A 19,915-nucleotide genomic window follows, 5' to 3' on the forward strand; every position below is an offset into this window, starting at 1 on the left:
GAAATCATCCATAAGTAGGAACGTGCATGTGGATGTTTATAATTATTATTGTGTTGTCTCAATAGACCAGAGGGATCTGTGAGGTGAATGCAAGGATGGGGCAACTCATTTTTCATTCACACAATAGCAGACAGAAAAGTAAATTGTTATTTGTGAGACAAATAATTAACATGCATGATTTTTCAAAAGAGTTGGAACAGCGGCGAAGGATGATCCGGGCGTAGTCTTCCAACGTGGAACGTAGGGTGCACCCTCATCGACCTGGGTAGTCTAAGTGATACACCGACCGGGTTAATGATTTTGGTGATCGGGAATGGACCAATGAACCTGGGAGCAAGTGTGCGGGATTCCATCCGCAGCGGAAGGTCCTTAGTGGAGAGCCACACACACTGCCCCACCCTGAGTTCTGGTGCGGATCTCCTGTCTGCGGTCTGCTGTGGACTTGTAGATATTGCCCATGCGCAGCAGCTTCCTCCGGGCTGCCTCCCAGGTCCGTTTGCAGCCCCGTACCACCGCCAGGGCCGACAGGTACCACGGAGTCTGCGGCCAATGAGGGAAACAGAGAGGGAGGATAGCCGTGCACAACGTGGAGTGGAGCCATACCTGTTGAGGCGGAGGGTAGGGAGTTGTGGGCGTACTCAACCCATTTGAGGTGCTGGCTCCACGTGCTCTGGTCCCTAGATGCTAAGCATCGAAGTCCGGTCTCTAATTCCTGATTTACCCTCTCTGTTTGGCCGTTAGACTCCGGATGATGGCCCGAAGTTATACTGGCCGAAGCGCCGATGAGGGTGCAGAATTCCTTCCAGAAGCGGGCGCTGAATTGCGGACCTCTGTCCGAGACGATGTCCTGGGGGAACCTGTGGTAGCAGACGACCTTGTCCAACACCAGCTGGGCTGTCTGCTTTGCTGACGGGATCTTTGGAAGTGGCACGAAGTGAACCATCTTGGAGAATCGGTCCACCACAGACAGCACAACTGTGTTACCCTGAGAGGGCGGCAGGCCGGCGCCGAAATCCAACGCCATGTGTGACCACGGGCGGAAAGGGATGGACAGAGGCCGCAACTCACGCACCGGTCGTAAACGGGACGTCTTATTAGCCGCACACACCGGGCAGGTATTGACGAATTCCTTCACGTCTTTGCTGAGGTTGGGCCACCAGAATCTCTGTTCGACCATGAACGCGTCTTTGCCATACCCAGGTGGCAGACCGTTTTGTTGGTATGGGCCCCGTTGGCGACGTTTCCCCGCAGAGATGGAACGACGAAAAGGCGGTCCGGTGGACAATTCGCGGGTGGCGGCGTCTCTCCCAGGGCCTCCTTCACCCGCGACTCGACCTCCCAGGTGAAGCCGGACACGAAGCACGCCTCTGGCAGGATAGGAGCGGCCTCTGATTCCATGTGCTCCCCCACGTGGTTCCGTGAGAGTGCGTCCGGCTTGTCGTTCTTGGAGCCTGGGCGGAAGGACAGAGTAAAGTGGAAGCGGGTGAAGAACAGGGTCCACCTGGCCTGGCGGGCGTTCAACCGCTTCGCGGTCTTCAGGTACTCTAGGTTCTTGTGGTCAGTGAAGACCACGAACGACACTTGCGAGCCCTCCAGCCAGTGCCGCCACTCCTCCAACGCAGTCTTGACCGCCAGCAGTTCTCGATCTCCTACGTCGTAGTTCCTCTCTGCCGGAGTCAGCTTCCTAGACAGGAACGTGCATGGGTGGATCCTTCCATCCTTGGGACTCCTCTGACACAAGATGGCTCCGATTCCCGAATTAGATGCGTGAACCTCCACCATAAACTGGTGATCTGGGTCCGGAACAATGAAGATGGGCGCGGCGGTGAAAGTTGCCTTAAGCCTGTTGAAGGCCTCCTGGCAGGTCCTGGACCACTCGAAGACATTGTGTGGCGAGGTGAGCGCGTGCAGAGGAGCGGCCAAGGAGCTGAAGTTCCTTATGAACTTCCTGTAGAAATTAGCGAATCCTAAGAACCTCTGTACGTCCCTCCTGCTGGCGGGGACAGGCCACCGCAGCACCGCATCGACCTTCCCGGGGTCTCCCCCTCTGCCAGGACAAAACCCAGGAAGGACACGGATGCTCGGTGGAACTCACACTTGTCCATATTTACGAACAGCTGGTGCTGCAACAGACGCCGGAGCACCTCTCTGACCTGTTTGATGTGAGAGGTCAGGTCTGCTGAAACGATAAGATTGTCGTCAAGGTATACAAATACAGTTTTATTCAGGAACTCCCGAAGCATGTCATTAATGAAGTTTTGGAAGACGGCCGGGGCATTTGTCAGGCCGAAGGGCATCACGAGATACTCGTAATGCCCCGTAGGAGTGTTGAAAGCCATCTTCCATTCGTCGCCCTCCCGGATCCGCACCAGATGATACGCGCTGCGCAAGTCCAGTTTGGTGAAGATCTGGGCTCCTTGGAGGAGTTCAAAAGCCGTGTCGATTAAGGGCAAGGGGTACCTGTTCTTGACCGTGATGTCATTCAATCCTCGATAGTCGATGCAGGGTCACAAAGTGGAATCCTTCTTCTTAATGAAAAAAAAAACCCCTGCACCGGCTGGTTAGGACGACGGGCGAATGAGTCCGGTAGCCAGGGACTTCTCGACGTACTCCCTCATTGCCTGGTGCTCCGGTCCTGTCAAAGAAAACAGTTTCCCTCTGGTAGGTGAGGTACCCGGGAGGAGTTCAATAGCACAGTCATAAGACCGATGTGGCGTCAGAGATTTTGCCTTGGACTCAGAAATAAACTCCTTTAAATCATGGTAACAAGAGGGCACTGTGGCTAATTCGGAGGTGGTACTCAGTTCAGCAACTTGAATCCCTCTGTCCTCCCGAGCAGCGAGACACTGCTTGTCACAGTCCTCACCCCATGCCATTATCCGACCTGTGACCCAGTCAATGTGGGGGTTGTGTCTCTTGAGCCACGGGCTCCCCAGGATTATATCACTGCTGCTAGATTTAAAGACATGGAAACTAATGCGCTCTGTGTGCGTGTCCGGAAAGTCCATACGTAAGGTTTGTGTGCGGTGTGTAACCCGGCAGAGGAACTTGCAGTTGGCGGCGTAAGCAATACGAAGACGCTGTGTGGGGAAGGTTGCCGCACGCAGCGCTTCGACCACACAGGGATTAATAAGGTTAGCGTCTGAACCGGAGTCAATGAACGCGGTCACTAAGCACGAGTGAGAGTCCGTCCCTACGGTGAGGTGCAAAAGCGACCGCCCTGACTCAGCACCAGTATACCACACACTCACTGGCGTAGAGATCTTAAGGTCGGAGCGCTTCGGCGGAACCGGGCAGCGGGCGATTAAGTGTCCAAGACGATCACAGTAGAAACAACGCCCTTCTCGTCGCCTGCGTAAGCGCTCCTCCGCTGAGCTGCCGAGCTCCTCCACTTGCATGGGTTCCGACGTAGAAAGCAGCGTGGGCGGCCAGGAAGCGACCGGGCTGAGCCTCCCCGTCTCTTCCTCCGTCATGCCGTCCATCTGCCCCTGCACGGCCAAGCGCTGATCCACCTTGAGGGCCAGTGCGATGAGGGCATCCAGCGAAGGCGGAAGATCCACAGCAATGAGGAGACCACGGATCTGTGGGGAAAGTCCCTGATAGAAAGCGTCATGGAGAGCCTCCTCGTTCCACCGGCTCTCGGCGGCCCGGATCCGGAATTCGATAGCGTAGTCTGACACGCGGCGACGGCCTTGGCTAATTGTCATGAGAGAGGCCACCGCCTTGCGTTCCGGAGCCGCGTACTGGAATACTTGGGTGAGCGCGCAGACAAACGTATTCCATGAACGGCAGATCTCCGAGTTGCGACTCCACTCTGCAGTGGCCCACGCCTCCGCTCTCCCAGTCATGTGGGAAATGATGAAGGCGATCCGGGAGCGTTCCGTGGGGAAAGCGGACGCCTGCAGTTCGAAATGGAGGTCGCACTGCGCAAGGAACGGCTTGATGTTGCCTGAGTCGCCTGAGAAACGTTCCGGTCGGGAGACCGGAGTTATGCCGGCCCGGGAGGGCTCTGTAACAGGCGAAATGAGTGAACTCGAAGCTACAGGCGGAATGACCATCGTCGGTGTAGCAGCCCCGCTAGCTTGGGATGCTTGCCACGGCTCCAGCCGGGCACAGATCTCACCTCAGATTAGTAACTTGGAGAGCAGCCTCCTGCTCGACCAGGCGTCTGCCCTGGACTTGCAGTGAACGGCGGATGGCCTCAGAGTCGGCTGGGTCCATGTTTTGGCCAGATCGTTCTGTCACGACCGGGGCTCAAGGGCGGACCCAAATGCACGACTCCAGAGGAAAGCAGGTAGAGTACAGAAAGCCTTTATTCAGTCCGTGGTCAATGATCAGCGAGTCAGTCAGGAAAAGCAGCAGTATCAGAAGTGGCAGGCTTACTAGGTTGGTCAGGGAACAGGCGAGGGTCGGTACACTGTAGGTCAGGTATACTGGAGTGCGGGAATGAGGCCTGGGAATTAACGATCTGGCGGAAGACTAGTTGTCCCCCGTGTCCTATAAGTACTGGGTGTAATCAGCCGAAACAGGGTGCAGGTGTGTGTCCACTAATTGGGTGACCACACCCAGCCTGGGGAGGATGCCAGGAGCATGACAGGCTTTAGCACAAAGTCAGCTGGATCGACTCCAACTCACCCCGAACCCTAATGAGGACAATCACTATAGAGAATAGATGGATAGGAAACTATTGAAGACCTGTGCAATGCTGCATTAAACTTTCCATTCATAAATTAAGCAGAGCCTCGATTTGATTGTGAGGGCTTTGGTTCATGGTGATCCTATCAATTGAAGTCATAACAAGAAACCAATATGAAGCTTGTTTTCAAATCAATCAGAAATTGACTATCCAAAGGTTGTCTGCTTATATTCCCACTTACCTTTTCCAATGGGTCATCTGTTTTTTGTTTTTTTTTTTTTTCTCGATTTTAAATGGGATACTATTGTGTCACTTGCGTTTTATAACAGTGACCTTATGTTTAATCAGGCCATCCTGAAGAGTGATGTGGCTGACGCTGAAGTTATTGACACAACTGTGACTTGTCTATTTTTTTTTTATTTTTTTGGGGGGGGGGGGTGTCAGACAGGCCGTGTGTTATGTTTCTCTGCATTGACTGGGAAAAGCAGCAGGCGAGCATGGACCTGTCCGTGGTGCTGAACGGATGCATCCAGTGTGTGCTCGGAAGAGCTTTTAATCATTAGCTTTTAATTGGTAATTACAAGTATATGTATGTTCAAATTGATAACCTTTAGTTTTTTTATCAAATGATCATTAACTTAGAATTTTATGCCTGCAACACATTTGAGTTGAGATTGAGGACACTAATTGTTGATGCTTTGTAGGTGGGATTATTTCCCATTCTTCCTTGATGTTCAGCTCCAGCTGTTTAACAGTCAGGGGTCTCCAATGTCATATGTTATGCTTCATAATGTGCCACATATTTCCAAAGGGGGACAAGTCTGGAATGCAGCCAAGGAGGTCGAGTACCTGTACTCTTTTACTTACAGCCATGCTGTTGTAACGCAAGCAAAATGTGGTTTGGCATTGTCTTGCAGAAATAAGCAGGGACGTTCATGAAAAAGACATTGGTTGGATGGCAGCATATGTTTCTCCTAAACCTGTATGTACCTTTCAACGTTATTCGTGCCTTTCCAGATAAGTAAGTTACCCATGCCATTGGCACTAACTTAGATTGCCCCATACCAACACAGATGCTGGCTTTTGAACTTTGTACCAGTAACAGATTATTTTCCTCCTTGGACACAATCCATCCATCCACCCATCCATCCATCCATCCATCCATCCATCCATCCATCCATCCATCCATCCATCCATCCATCCATCCATCCATCAATTTTCTTCACCACCTATCCTCACAAGGGTTGCGGGAGTGCTGGAGCCTATCCCAGCTGTCAACGAGCAGGAGGTAGGGTACACCCTGAACTGGTTGCTGGCCAATCGCAGGGCACAAACACACCTAGTGGCAATTTAGAGTGTCCAATTAATGTTGCATGTTTTTATGATGTGGGAGGAAACCGGAGTGCCCGGAGGAAACCCACGCAGGCACAGGGAGAACATGCAAAGTCCCCACCGGTGGGTCCAGGATTTAACCCGGGACCTCGTAACTGTGGGACCAACGCTTTCCAACTGAGCCACCGTGCCACCCTTACATGCAGTGATTTCTCTAAATTCTCTGAACCTTCTGATATTATGCACGTTGATGAAATCCCCTACATTCCTTGCTATTGTACAGTAATATTGCTATTACATTTTATCCCCAATCATGGCACCCACCTGCTCCCAATTAGCTTGTTCACCGTGGGATATTCCAAACATTTGTTTTATGAGCATTCCTCAACTTTCTTTTTCCATTTTTTTTTCTTTTTTGCCACCTGTCCCAAGTTTAGGGTTAGGGTTAGGCTTGGGAATATGTTGCAGCCATAAAATTCTCAGTCAGTGAGTATTTTCTTTAAAAAAAAAAAAGTTCATCTGTTTGAATATTAAAAATCTTGTCTTTGTAGTGCATTTAATACATATAGGTTGAACATAATTTCCAAATCATTGCATTCTGTTTCTATTCATGTTTAACATAACACCCCAACTTAGTTGGAATTGTGTTTGTTCTAGTTTGCTATTCCTAGATGCTTGTGTGGGATAAGTAATATGATGGCATTCTAATAAAAATAATATTTGACTGTAAGAATTTATTTGCACTTGTGTTGTGGTAAGGGTGAAATTCAAGATTTCTCATTTTTAGCTGAAAAAAACCCACAATTTTTGGTACTGTAAGTAGTTTGAGTTTCCAAAGCCTCTTGCAAAGTGAGTTGAAAAATGCATACATCTCTTATTCCTTCGTTGTTCCTCAAATCTTTCTGTCCCACAAGATGCTCATCAAGCACAAATGAATGGAGCTAACGAGAAAGTTGGTCCATCTGTGTGAGTGCATGTAGCCTATGTACAAATGGGAAAATCCTAACATGCTTATTGTCTTTTATCCCCTAAAAGCCAAAACATGTTGTTGGCAGGTAGCAAAGCTATATAAAGCGAGAGCACTCAAATGGAACTTTTAGCAACGTACTCCAATGTTTTATTCATGAAAACATGATGAACGTGTAGAAGGACAAGATGGAATGGTGAAGAGTTAACAAAAAATGTGTACATGAAGAAAGAAAAAGCTTTTATGCTTTCTTTTTTCAGTGTGAAGTGGATAGAATTTTAAACAATCATGATAAAATGATGCGCAAACATGTCATTTTGACAGGCAGTTGATACAGTCAGGTGAAAAAGAATTTGAACAGTTAAATTACGGATTTTCTCTTATTCAGCCATTGTCCCCATACACTGGATGGTTTTGTAACATAAAGTATGTGAAATGGTAAATCATTTCTAATATTTTTTTCCAACATTTAGAATTGAGCTGATGTTGCATGTACTGAATTTTTAAAAATACTTTAATGATCGAGAAATAAATTTGAAAAATTGGAACAATGTTGTTGCACATTTCTCCACACCGTATTTTTAATTACGATGCGACTCCGTACAGATTTCACTAGTCATGTTCAAATTAAACGGGAGTCAGCACACAATTCTTAGCATTTTAAGTGTCTACTGAGTAAAAAAAAAATACATTTTAGATGTTCATGGAGGGGCAGTACGGTGGGGCGGCACCTTGGGCAAATGATGAGAGTCTAATCAACCCACCCTGGCCAACCCACGGCCCACCCAACTCTGGCCAACCTGCGGCTCGCGAGTCTCACGCGGCTCTTTAACTAGTTTCATGTGGCTCTTCAGGAGCTTTCACGACATGCGTCAAAAATGCTTGGCTGGCACTGTCATTCACTCCCCCTACAGCTAGATGGCACACTGACCAAGTAAGCCTGTTTGAGTGACGTCAAACGAACCATGAGAGAATCTTTGGTGTGACATCATTTTTGTTGTCAACAATTTCCGTCAAGTTACCTCTTGAAATGGCAGGGGGGAAAAAGCACAGCCAAACGAAAATATGAAGAACAGCGGACGTTTTTGCCAGAGTGGGAGAGTTTATATTTTTTTGTTCAACGTAATGGCAAGCCAATCTGCCTTATATGTCACGCAGCATTAGCGCATTTCAAAGCTTCAAATCTTCAGCGTCACTTCAGCTCACTCCACCTTAACATCAAACAGGAATTTCAAAAAGGCCTGAACTTCGCAAGAATAAGTTGGTCGCTTTGAAAAGCCAGGCAGAAAAGCAGGGTCAGTTTTTCCAAAAATTAACGAAACACTCGGAGACCGTAACGCTTGCATCATATCAGCTGGCTTGGAACATAGCACGGGCTAAAAAGCCATACAACGAAGGAGACTTCATTAAAAAATACCTCATTGACGCCTTTGAAATCTTGGCTCCTGGACACGACAAACTAAAACGGAGCGTATCAGACGTTCAACTGTCCCGCCACAGTGTTGAATGCAGAATATCGGATATTAATACAACTGTTGAATCACAGTTGCACTCTGACCTTCAAGCATGTCAGTATTTTAGTGTGGCATCGGATGAGAGTTGTGACATACAAGACAAGCCTCAGTTGGCAATATTTGCATGGTCTGTGTCAAATGAATGTATGATCAAAAAAGAACTCCTTGATATTGTGCCATTAAAAGAGAGAACCCGTGGCATAGATGTGAAAGAAGCAATGATGGCTGCATCTGCAAAAGCAAATCTGTCCATACCGAAATTAACTACAATAGCCACAGATGGAGCGCCAGCCATGATCGGATCCGTGAACGGGCTTGTGGGGTTGTGCAAAGCTGATCAAACATTTCCTGACTTTTGGAATTTCCACTGCATCATCCACAGGGAGCAACTCGTGTCTAAATCATTGAATTTAGACAACGTCAAGAAGCCTGTGATGGAAATCGTCAACTACATCCTCACACATGCGCTTAACCACAGGCAATTCAGGAATTGCATCACTGAGCTGGCCAAGGGGTTCCAAGTGACCTGTCGCTGCACTGCACTTTGAGGTGACTGTCAAAAAGCAAGGTGCTCTCTCGCTTCTTTGAGCTTTTGGATGCTGTGAAACTGTTCATGGAAGAGAAGGACAAGGACTAGTGGATTATGGATCTGGCATTTTCAGTCGATATGTTGTGTCACTTGGACAGACTGAACCTGACCCTGCAGGGTAAGTTAAAAATGCTGCCTGACCTGGTGCAAAATGTGTTTGCGTTTGTCAACAAACTAAAGCTCTTCGAGACGCATATTCAAAAGGGAGATTTAACACATTTTCATACTCTGCTAAAAGCCAGTGAGCAAGTCACCAGCGCCACCCTGAAAAAGAAAAGAGACAGAAATGCAACATTGGTTGCAAACCTGCACGAAAGCTTTGTGACCCGGTTCAGTGATCTACAACTGAAAAGACCCCAGATTATGTTCCTCGTCGACCCATTTATTGCGGAGACAGACTGTTTGAAAGCCCCGCTCATCACAGATGACGCTGCAGCTGAGTTGGAGATGATCGACCTTTGTGAGGAGGATCAACTGAAAGCTGTTTTAAGGGAAGGGACCGTTGAGTTCTGGAAAAGTGTGCTAATTGAAAAATACTCCAACATCAAATGAGGTGCGCTTAAGATACTGTCCATGTTTGGGTCAACGTACGTCTGCGAGTCTGTGTTTTCTTCCCTGAAACATGTGAAATCAAAGCATCGATTATTTGAAAGAATTGCTTAGAGTGGCAACAACAGAATACAGGCCAGATTTGAAGAGGATTGTTCAAGATAAGGAATACTAGAAATCTCACTAAACAGCATAGTAAGAGAAAGATGTTATTGAAAATTATTCCATTATTGTTTGTGGACTTGCTTCAACTGAGCGTTTACCCATGTGTATGATGTGCCTCTTTGCAGTAACACAGAAAAAAAACCTGTCTCTTAGTCTCTGACTAGTTGGCCACCCCTGGATTAGACCATCTGCCTCACAGTTCTGAGGACTGGGGTTCAAATGCCCAATTGTATGTTCTCCCCATCCCTGTCTGGGTTTTCTCTGGGCACTCTGGTTTCCTCTCACATCCTGAAAACATGCATTTATTGGACACTCTAAATTGCTTCCAGGTGTGATCGTGTGTGTCACTTGTCTGTCTCCATGTGGCCTGTGATTGGCTGGCAACCAGTTCAGGGTGTACTCCGCCTCCTGCTCGATGACAGTTGGGATTGGCTCCAGCACTCCCGCGACCATTGTGAGGATAAGCAGCTGAGAAAATGGATGGATGGATCGATGGATCTTCAAGGAGGGCTTTACTGAATTTGCTTTTGTTTTGCAGCAGACGCTTGACATTTTTGTACTTTTGCTGACTCCTCTTCTAAACTGCTCGTAATTCCCACCAGCTGAATCAAAACACCCCCAAGACATAATGATGCCAACACCATGTTTCACTGTTAGGAATGAAATAAGGAATTATTCAGAGTTATCCATAATAAGTTGGATTCCCATCCTGCAGCAATCTCGTTAACAAATTTATACTCATCTGGTATGCCGTTGGGATGCCTTTGCTATAATGTATGTCAGATCTCCATCTTTCCAAGAGAACCTTTGCCTTCGGGAGAACCCAAGGGGAGGTCCAAAGATGGATGTGGCCAATTGTATATCCTCTGCTTTGGATGGAAACACAGTCACAGATAAGAGCAGTGATACCAGTGTACACGTTCCTGCTGCATTTACCAGTGTGTCATACAACTTTTGACCAACACACCACCACAACACATCGCTGCATGGTAGCAGTGGGGCAGTTTGCAGATGGATATCATGACACCATGTTTTGTTGAGACTTCCCATCTTAAAATCTGTCCCTGTAAAGTTAACACAGGAGAAATTAGCCAATGCAACATTAGTAGAAAATATCAGTTTATCATTTACTGCCTTAGTTGTTGGATAAACACTTTTCCATTTCTGACAAGTGGTGTTAGGATTTATTTTAATCATTACCTCCAGGGTACATTGTGTTGGGATTTCTGTTGGAATGACACGCATTAGTGGCCCAGGGCCCATGCATGTGATGGAACTATAGTTTAACTTGTTAGCTGCATTCTACATTAATAACAACCTGTTTTGTTTCCTATTTATATAAAAGATAATCATAATAATGAAAAAATGTTCCTCAGGCTTTTTCGGCTAAAATACTCCCTCCATAGTATACATACTCTTTTGTATGGCATTCGGGTTTAAGGTAGCATTAAATTGGCAAATGGTAAGAAGAAAGTGGGGGTTTCATTTAGCATAAGCCCAAAGATGGAATCCCCAGCAATTAGACTCTGCCAAAGAATTGAAAAAGTGCTGAACTGATTCATTGGGAGGCACACATGGAGTCCTCCTCTCATGCCTCGGTGACTCCCGCTTAGTTGTTTACCATCGTTATTTGAAATGAGGTTGCACCTCTTTATCTTGTGTGTGGTAGGCATAGTTGACTGAGTATAATTATTGGTTCTGTTGTTATCTATTTTTGTCAGCTTTACAGGTGTCCAAAAGTAGCATATGAACAAAAATATCATTACGGCTGTCAATGTTGCACCCCAACATGCTATCATATTATTTAGCCATTTTGAAGTCATGTCGACCAAGTCACCCCTAAATGAGTCAAGTGTCTTTTAAATCTTCACTAGCCTTCAGGTATTTTCAGATACTATAAATCTGCACCCACCGTATCCTGGACTTTGCTCACCTTTCCACTTTGGTGACTCAGCTGAGATGACCTTTTACAGTGTGTAAGGTGTATCCACGTGTTTCTTTCTGCTATTTTGTCCATGTCATTCAGCTCTTGCTCAGTCTATGCCAGTGTTCGGGTAAAACTGCATGTACAGTAGATGTTAATTCATAAACAGACATAGGATGAATAGACAAATGGCAGTAATAAGGTTATGAAAGCACAATAACTTGTTACATTTTTTTTTTTTTTCTGATAGTGTAGTGCAGGGATGTCAAACTCATTTCTCCTGCGGGCCACGTTGTAGTTCGGGTTTCCCTCAGAGGGACATTTCCAGTGAAGGCAGCGTGGGATTGATTCCCGCTCAGTGATGGTGTCGATATCTGCACTGCGACTGGCTGGCGACCAGTTCCGGGTGTAGTCTGCTGCTGCCCGAAGTTAGCTGGGATTGGCTCCAACTCTCTCTCCGAATAAATGCAGAAGGGTGGCGTCAAGAAAGGCATCCAGCGTAAAAAAAAATCAATGATGATGATTGTGAGTGCGGCTGTTTTTCTACATGTGACCTGCAGTTGGCTGGCAACCAGGTCAGCATGTACCTTGCCTCCTGCCCGTTGACAGCTGGGATAGGCTCCAGCCCTCTCCGCGACCCTTGTGAGGATAACCGGCTAAGAAAATGGATGGAGGGATGAATGGATGTGTTGCTTGAGAAAACTAACCACGTTTTGGATGCACATTCCCTTGTGGATTATGTCGCACACAGATCAAACAAGCCCTACAAAAATATGCATACAAATTAAATCCATGGATTATGTAATGCCTTTGTACCAGGGCTACCATTCCCCCTGTTGAGACCTGAGACTTCCCATGGCTCAAGATTGCCGCCCACTTAAAAATGTTTTTGGTAGAATTTTTTTGGTATCTGTGCTGATATAATTCCCATTTTGTAATGTTGTACCTTATTTTTTCCACATTTTTACTTCTGCTGGTAAGCTTTGTTGTTGCATTTTGTTTAACACATCATCTCAAAGCATGTCTTCATTTGTTACATGGTCAGCTAATCCCATAAAGGTTTTGGCTGCTGCTTCTTTTGCTGTTTTATCTGTAAATCCATTTCCTATTGATTCTTTGTCTGTATTTGATGTGTGTACTGCACATTCACATATGGCTATTTCTTTTGGTAATTGAACTGCTATGAGCAAATTTTGTAGTAGCTTTGCATGTGTCACTGTGTTCCCTGTAGTTGTCGCTATTCCTCTATTTTTCCAGTATTGTCTGTGTAGATTGTGATACCACCGTGAATACAGCAGCATCTGGTCTCAGATTGTTTAAGACTGTCCAATAAGATAGTGTCTGTACAGTTCAGTCGTCCCAATCCACATCTGGTTCTTTTTCTGTCCAATCAGGAACATTTCGTACTACCAAAATAAATTGTCCCAAACTCTTCCACTCCCGTTGTAATGACATGTGTGGTGGTGTCCATTCCTTGTGTAGTGCATTTAGTTTGTCAGTCGTCTTGTTCCTGCCACCACGACTGATATACCATCTGAGTACAGATAATCATGATTTTGTCTGGTGTGGGCTGTTATAAGTTTAGAGTATCTTATACTACATAGTCACGTGCAATGAGTCACTTCCTACGTCATTTTGTGGTTGTTCAACATTGTCTTGAGCTGTTTGCAGCAAGAAATCTCCTGTTCTTGTGGGAGGTTTGTTTGGAATATCTAAGGTGTAACAATAGAGTGCTGGATTCCTATTTTGTGAGATATTTAACTGTCCTCCCAGTAATTCCTATTTTTCTTTTTACTTCTATTTTTCCTGTCAGAGAGGGAATTAAGCCCAGTCCTAGTTTCAGCAAGCCATCTCTTCGCAACAAACGTACGGGGCAAATTAAAAAGTTGCATTTTGGCAGCATTAGTTGTGACATTTTTGATGGGAGATGGCTGCTCTCTTCCTCATCTGCGGCCACAATTATTGAATGTTTCACATAAAGCTCCATAAATTTCTCCTTCCTCTGTCAGAAAGGTTTCAACTTTCTTTTTCTTATTTTGTAGCACTCTTTCAGCGTGTAGTGCTTGGTTAACGTCATGTTACAGGCTGCCAGTCGGTTTGTCAACCCAATGTTTTTCAATACATTGTTTTGTAGGATTATTTAAATTTGCACGAAGAGCATTTTTTAATTGCCCTTGATACACACTCCCTGGAGCGTGATCTTCAGGAATGCCACAGTTTGCTTTAAAACATGCAGTCATTCCTATTCTATATTTTTCAAATGGTTCATTGTTATTTTATTTTGCTTTTCCAATGGCAGAAGAATTTGTTTTTTTTTCTTAATCTAGCAGAGGTGCGCGATATTAACCCTCGAACTCCCTGCTGCTGTGAGAAAGTACTTTGCTGTCATCCAAATTTGTTGTACTTTCACAACATTTAAGTGGTAAGATTTTCTCAAGTTTTCCGTTCCCTGGACGAATTATGTTACATCAACTTTATGAGATGTGATACCTGTTATGGCCGTTTTCACATCATCTTGAGTCCAGCTTTTTTTTTGTTGTTGTTGTTGGGTTTTGTGTGTGTGTGTGTGTGTGTGTTTCTCTTATTTTATCCTGCAGGTTAACCATATATATTTTTTGTGTGTATGTTGAGCTGGCCAGCAAAGTCATATTGTGTTATCCACAAATTTAGATGTTTTATTTTAGTAGGACATTTCCTTTCCACAAACTTCTAGTCCTTACACATCATTGTTTTTTTTTTCAGATGTTCTTTTTCAACTATTTTGCTATTTGTTTTTCCCCTGTTGGAGTTAGTGGTTCACCTAGGGTGACTATACTGACTTCCCCCTGAACAGGGTGACAATTACGTTCTGTTTGAGGTAATTCTCAAGCTTCTACCACAAGTGGCGGAGAATTCTTACCTCTGCATCCTCAAACAAGTTGTCACTCAATTTCCTGTTCAAATGAGGTAGCGAACCTCCACTCACACTTTTTCACAAGCACACATTTCACGGAGCTCACGTACAGGACACACCTTGCCCTTTTTCTCAATTTTATAGACTAATTAGTCTACTCGATAGGGACTAGTATTCTCGAGGTTTGGTTCTGACGCAGTCACCCAGACGCGCATTCACTCATTCCTCATGAGTATGGGCGTTTCATACTCACCAGAGATGCCTTTACTTCCTTCGGCTTCTCGTCAACCCTCAGCCTCCAGACGCAAAGTCGAGGCCCAGTCCTGGAAAGGGTCTCAAGTGCCATGGCCACGGTCTTTACCTGGACGTCTACTCAGGCCCTGGAAACCTCAGGTATCTTGAGATCCGGCTCGAAGGACCAAGTAAATGTCAGGTTCACCAATCAGACATTCATTAAACAGGACAAAAAAGGAAGCAAAGACACTTGTTTAAGTCTCGCGAGGAGAGAGGAGAGGAACTGTCTCGTACAATTCACCACTGCACTCTCTCATTATCTTCTCCTCAGCACCTCTATTTATTTAGTTTTAAGACACCCCTTATTTACATGGATGTTACAAAAAGGAGACGACAAGCAAAACAGTTTGAAACAAGGTGTACATGTTTGTTCATGTGCGTGTGCATGTGTGGAAGATTGCTGAATAAATGTGTGGTCATCATTTCTTTAACAGGCAGCAGTTCTAACAGTTCTGATGATTAGATTATTATCTAGAGCAGAGCAAAGCATTTCTTTATTGGAAGCAGATGTATGATAATTATGATCACAATTATTCCTACATGTTCTTTTGGTGCTGGGCAGGATTGTGGTTGCATCAAACCTACATTTTGTAATTACTGTCAAAATATTCAACCTTGGATTCATCAGACCATCACAAAATCTCCCAAATATGAGATCATGTGTGTAGCACTCCAACTGGAGCAGTATTGCCATCCATTTGCAGATGTTGTGAGCAGATAGTCACACAGTCACAAATCAGACACCAAACTCTTACTTGTCTTGTGTTTCTCATGCCAGCAGGCGTGACTGCTTCCTTCTGCTTTGAAAGGCAACGTGACAAGATTAGGTTAGGTAACGTTTTTTGCAGCGCAGGGTAGAGTTGGTTGCAGTGAGATGGCTGCTCACCATCCACAGACATAATTTAAACCTTTAATAAAACATAAAGAAAGTGACATAACAATGGCAGCAATGCTTCAGACATTAAAAAAAATGGATAAAACCAAAATTCTAAATCACAACTGCCAAAAATGCAGACAGAATAAAAGCTAATAGGGCAAATACAGTGTAGTGTTTCATGTTTTAAAGGATGATAGTACAAAACTCTCTGTTTTTATTTTTGCATCTTTCGGTTTTAAAAAGTGACATTTTCTACCTGTGGTTCGAGGGAAGAAGCTGAAATTTTCCAATGAGTCAGTGTGAGCCATTTTCTCGGATGGCCCAAATTAAGCCCCTGTAACTGCTTGTAAAATGGGGACTCCAGATTCAGCCGTGACTCTCTGTAACCCACCTCACACTTTGGATAAATTAGTCCTTATTTTTAAGGGACACATTGCTGAACAAAAACACCAGGGTTTAAGATAAAAAAAATTCAACAAAACAATGGTGGAAAAGGTGTAGCAGTTTGCAGTCAACGTGAAAGGTGGACAGTTTACTCAGAGAATGAAAAATCCCTTCACTGTTTGCCTCTAATTTAACACGTTATCAAAAACGGCTCCATAATATTTATAAATCTGTGTGACCTTTTCAGATGGTGAGTTACTAAGGCCTGAAGTCAATATGCATGAATTTTGTTTTGGAATGTGCATCTGTTTGAAAAATAAAGGACCTGTCACACCAGTCAGCAAAGTCCTGGTCAGTGAACCATGGCCTATTTTGTTTTCTTGTAGCAGGTGAACTACGTCAGAATCATATCTATATTTAAGAAAAAAAATTGGAAATTGGTCACCAAATTTTGGGAATTTTCTAAAAAAAAAAACAAACAAACATGGAATGAGGATTTTACAAACACCTCTAAAATCTTCCACCAATAATTCTTCCATTTGAGCTCTTTAAGTCAAATGTTTACAGCAAGTGACCCCAATTGTTGCATCAGGACCATTCTGATGATTCAACTTTCCGGAATCCCGCTCCCTATGCACGATAGGTGGATATTTAGAACTTGAAGTGACTCAGCCAATCAAGGAAAGGGTTCATTCAGTTACAGACTAGATGAGAGGGTCAAGGAAATATGTTGAGGAATAATTGTCACAGTTTTACGCTAATCTGAAGCCAGTTTTGGACACATTTTTCTTTATTATACTCAAACATTACCAAAAAAAAAACACGTTTTTTTTCAAATCATAATCTTGTCAGATTGCATCATCCAATTTTCAAAGTTCTTGCTGTACTGTACTCAGGTTGAAGTGGCTGTCCCAACACAATTTCGACCTTGGATTGAATAAATACGCTCCCCGAACTGTGTCTGGTCTCATGAGTCTTGCATCTTAGGTTCAGCCTTGAATTCTGCTCCTGACATTTTATATTGAATACAGAGTCAGATTCAACTGTGCATTTAATCTCTATATTTTAACATGTGTCACAAGAATTCTAGTTATTTATTTGAAGAACTTTCCTCAGCCTATAGCCTATGTGTACTGTATGTGTCTGTCTGACTTAAATTTTCTGTTGGACAAAAAACCCTCCAAATAGAAATATGTGCAGTACAGCCTTTTTTTTTAAATGGGTTACAAATACTTTTGTTCTACAAATTCTGCCTTGCAACAACAGGAAATTGTGTGACATAACCAAGAAAAAGTTCTGTCAAGCCATGTTGCTTTAAGGTCTACATGCAAGTAACAAGGGCATGAAAAAAGTTGACAAAAAGTATCAGTATGGGGTGATGGGGGGGGCGTCCCTCAAGATGTGTTATTTTTTTTTTACATAAATTAAGATAGGTGGAAAACTTATATTTGGATGTCTACGTTTTACTTATAGTTTTCATATTATTCTGAAGTAACAGTACTCTTACTTGAGTACCATATTTGGCTACTCTACAACACCTCTGCTTAAACGTAAGTGTAATGACAGAGTATGTCCACTCCAGAGGTAAGTATTGAAGCCAAATGTTGTGCTCAAGTAAGAGTACCGTTATTTCAGAATAATGTGACTCATCTAAAAAAGGAAAGCTCCCAAAAATGACTTGAGTAAGAGTAAAAGGTACACACTGAAATAATTAAAGTACTGATTAAACAGTATCTTCAAATTATTGTTTTAACTACATCTTGAACATCAATAGAAATATCCATCCATCCATTTTGGGAGCTGCTTATCCTCACAAGGGTCATGGAAGTGCTGGAGCATATCCCAGCTACCTTCGGCCTGTAGGCGGGGTACATCCTGAACAGTTGCCAGCCAATCGCAGGGCTCAAAGAGGTAGACAACAGTTGCACTCACAATCACACCTGGTGATAATTTAGGTACAATGGTTAAGATCATCAGATGACACACTGAGGAACCTAGGTTTAAGAACCTGACTAGACTATCCCCAGGACTCACGGCTGTGGTATCCTTAAAGGAAGACTCTCCCAAAAATGCATATATACAATAAACCCTGCAATGTGAAGTAATAATATTATTACATGTATTCTGGACATTAATTGAAAAAAATGAAAATAAAGAACATTTTGGAAATCCAAGCAGTATTACAGACCATTCGTTTGAGCTAAGCCAAGGTGCCGACGTGTTGTGCACCAAAATGCATCAAAACTAAGAAAAAGCCCCCAAATTTGTCCTTCTTTAACCTCACGCGGGGTCAACCTGACAGGATAAAACTGTGGCTGTCACTGTTGAAGCTTGTTAATCAGCTGGGGAAATTTGCACGCATCTATTACTGGTTATTAGCCACTTAGCTATAGCCTCTCATGTCGGTACTGTATAAGCAACAACATACTTGATGAGCCGGCACGGTGGGACAGCTGTAAAGCGTCGGTCTCACAGTTATGAGGACCCGGATTCAATCCCGGACCTCCTTGTGTGCAGTTTGCATGTTCTTCCCGTGTCTGCGCATGTCAAACCTGCCTCCTGCCCATTGGGAGCTGGGATAGGCTCCAGCTCTCCCGTGACCCTCGTGCAGCTCAGGGGCTAAGAAAATGGACGGATGGATATATACGTGTAATCACTTTAGGGAAGTTACAATTTTGCATCTTATATTCCAGATATAAATAAACCATTAGATAGTCCTACGCCATACTTAAAAAATAAGATTGCATTTTTTATAAACTTTGGACATTGCCCTTAGCATTCATATAGCTCACATAGCATTCACATAGCATTCCAAGACAGTTAAAAATGTGTACTCACTGATTTTCCACTGGATGTACAGTGAAGAAAATAAGTATTTGAACATGCTATATTGCAAGTTCTCCCACTTATAAATCATGGAGGGGTCAGAAATTTTCATTGTAGGTGCATGTCCACTGTGAGAGAGATAATCGAAAAAAAACAAATTGAGAAATCCTAATTTAGGATTTTTTAAACTATTTATTTGTGTGATACAGCTGCAAATAAGTATTTGAACACCTGAGAAAATCAATGTTAATATTTGGTACAGTAGCCTTTGTTTGCATTGACAGAGGTCAAACGTTTCCTGGAGTTGTTCACCAGGTTTGCACACATTGCAGAAAGAAATTTGGCCTACTCCTCCAAACAGATCAGACAGGTTTCTGGGCTGTCGCTGAGAAACACTGAGTTTAAGCTCCCTCCAAAGATTTTCCATTTTGTTTAGGTCTGGAGACTGGCTAGGCCATGCCAGAACCTTGATATGCGTCTAACAGAACCAGTCCTTGGTTTTCCTTGCTATGTGCTTCAGTTGAAAGGCCCAGCAACAACCCATCTTCAATGCTCTGACTGAGAGAAAGAGGTTGTTCCCTAAAATCTCACAATACATGGCCGCGGTCATCCTCTCCTTAATACAGTGCAGTCGTCCTGACCCATGTGCAGAAATACACCGCCAAAGCAAGATGCTACCACCGCCATGCTTTACCGTAGGGATGGTGTTTTTGGGATGGAACTCATCATTCGTCTTCCTCCAAACACGGTTAGTGGAATTATGACCAAAAAGTTCCATTTTGGTCTCACCTGACCACAAAACTTTCTCCCATGACTCCTCTGTATCATCCAAATGGTCATTGGAAAACTCAAGACAGGCCTTGACATGTGCTGGTTTAAGCAGAGGAACCTTCCATGCCATGCATGATTTCTAACCATGACGTCATAGTGTATTACCAAAAGTCACCTTGGAAATGGTGGACCCA

Source organism: Syngnathoides biaculeatus, chromosome 2 (assembly GCF_019802595.1).
Source record: "Syngnathoides biaculeatus isolate LvHL_M chromosome 2, ASM1980259v1, whole genome shotgun sequence".
NCBI classification, from domain to species: Eukaryota; Metazoa; Chordata; class Actinopteri; order Syngnathiformes; family Syngnathidae; genus Syngnathoides; species Syngnathoides biaculeatus.